At 44.2% G+C, this 1993-nt stretch overlaps 1 pseudogene; it reads left to right on the forward strand.

Annotated features, from left to right (window-relative positions):
- The first annotated feature begins 346 nt into the window (after nucleotides 1-346).
- On the forward strand, nucleotides 347-1331 carry LOC114218681 (ras-related protein Rab-28 pseudogene; annotated as a pseudogene).
- Nucleotides 1332-1993: the final 662 nt, after the last annotated feature.

Consider the following 1993-nt stretch of genomic DNA (forward strand, 5'->3'; position numbering starts at 1 on the left):
GGTTTCTGAGCCCTGCCTTTTTGGTTTAGCACTTGATTAGATACAACCAATTTGTTCAGTGTGAGACTGTGAATTCTCTTCATATTCTTCCTTTTGGTCAAATCACAACTGATAGATCATAAAGTGTAATCTGATTGGATTCCACACATCTTTTCAGACTTTGTCTCTCTGACTCCAAAGCTAAAGCCCAGTTAAAGAGAGAGGGAGCCTGCCAGGAGCTCAAATTCTGTGCTCATGAGGGGAGGCGGGCAAGATGGCGCCCGGCGTGTGATTCAGCCCAGATACGTCCAGCCGCCGCTGAGACACCAGGGCGGGGGGTCCTGCCCCCACCACCGCCCTTCCTCCTCTCCCCCGCCCCCGGAGACCCCCTCCTCCCCTTCCTCCCTCCAACCTCGGGGTGGGGGTGGGGGAGCGGGCCTGGTTCCCGGGACACCATGTCGGACTCTGAGGAGGAGAGCCAGGACCGGCAACTGAAAATCGTCGTGCTGGGGGATGGCACCTCCGGGAAGACCTCCTTAACTACATGTTTTGCTCAAGAAACTTTTGGGAAACAGTACAAACAAACTATAGGACTGGATTTCTTTTTGAGAAGGATAACGTTGCCGGGAAACCTGAATGTTACTCTTCAAGTTTGGGATATAAGAGGACAGACAATAGGAGGCAAGATGTTGGATAAATATATCTATGGAGCACAGGGAATCCTCTTGGTATATGATATTACAAATTATCAAAGCTTTGAAAATTTAGAAGACTGGTATTCTGTGGTGAAGAAAGTGAGCGAGGAGTCAGAAACTCAGCCACTGGTTGCCTTGGTGGGCAATAAAATTGATTTGGAGCATATGCGAACAGTAAAACCTGAAAAACACTTAAGGTTTTGCCAGGAAAATGGTTTTAGTAGCCACTTTGTCTCAGCAAAGACAGGAGACTCTGTCTTCCTGTGTTTTCAGAAAGTTGCTGCTGAAATCCTTGGAATCAAATTAAACAAAGCAGAAATAGAACAGTCACAGAGGGTGGTGAAGGCAGATATTGTAAACTACAACCAGGAACCTCTGTCAAGAACTGTTAACCCTCCTAGGAGCTCTATGTGTGCAGTTCGGTGAGCGAACTTTACCTTTGTACCAGTGGTCCTGGCGGCCCTTCACCCCGTGTGGCCTGGGCCTCTAGGAGCTCTGTTAGGAGTGGCCAGCTCTGTAGTGTTCAGTTAGCACTTTCCTCCCAGCTCCCTCGGCTCCTCGGCCTGGACGGGATTCAACTTCGGGACGACACACTTGGAATCCATTAGACTGCTTCACTGAAAAAGAATAATGTTGGTTCTCTTTATGTTCTCCTTTTTTCTCCGATGTAAACTTTTTTAGACAGATATGAAAACTATACAGGTCTTGATCAGCAGCCAGGATTTTGGCCCAGCACAGTTTCATTCTCTTATCTGAACTCCTACCTGGCAAAGTGCACTTCTGAGTGCAAACATTTAAACAAGTAATATATTTTCTCTACAGATACTTCAGAAGGCATTCTTTTGCTGTCTATTGTGAGTGAAAATATATGAAGTTGTATTCAACTGAAAATGCTTGAAATAAAGCTGTATCTATTTTTTTCATTTTTTAAAGAAGGGCCTAAATTGTTTATATTGTTGCTGTAGCTCACAAAATAGTATTTGCTATTGTATTTTTATTACTGTGTCATGGTCATTATGTATTGTGTAATACTCAGGTTAGATGGCTTTTCGAAGTTTGATAAGTGTTCAGCTGATGTTTCCTCCAAACTGCATAGGAGCACTCCCAGAACAAGTTACGGCTGTGGTTGGATCATTGTGGATCACACTGTACCTGATGTTCAGCTGTTCTTCTCCTGCAAATAAACTTATTTCAGTTAAAAAAAAAAAAAAATTCTGCGCTCATTATCAGTTAATAGGGCTTCAAGAGGCTGCCTTCACCCCATTGTGTCACATGGCTCTTGTTTACAAACTATATTTTAGCAGCCCTATTATATTATA

The sequence above is a fragment of the Eumetopias jubatus genome, unplaced genomic scaffold (assembly GCF_037043125.1).
Source record: "Eumetopias jubatus isolate StellerSeaLion01/CBP00866 unplaced genomic scaffold, mEumJub1_p1.0 scaffold_1, whole genome shotgun sequence".
Lineage (NCBI taxonomy): Eukaryota > Metazoa > Chordata > Mammalia > Carnivora > Otariidae > Eumetopias > Eumetopias jubatus.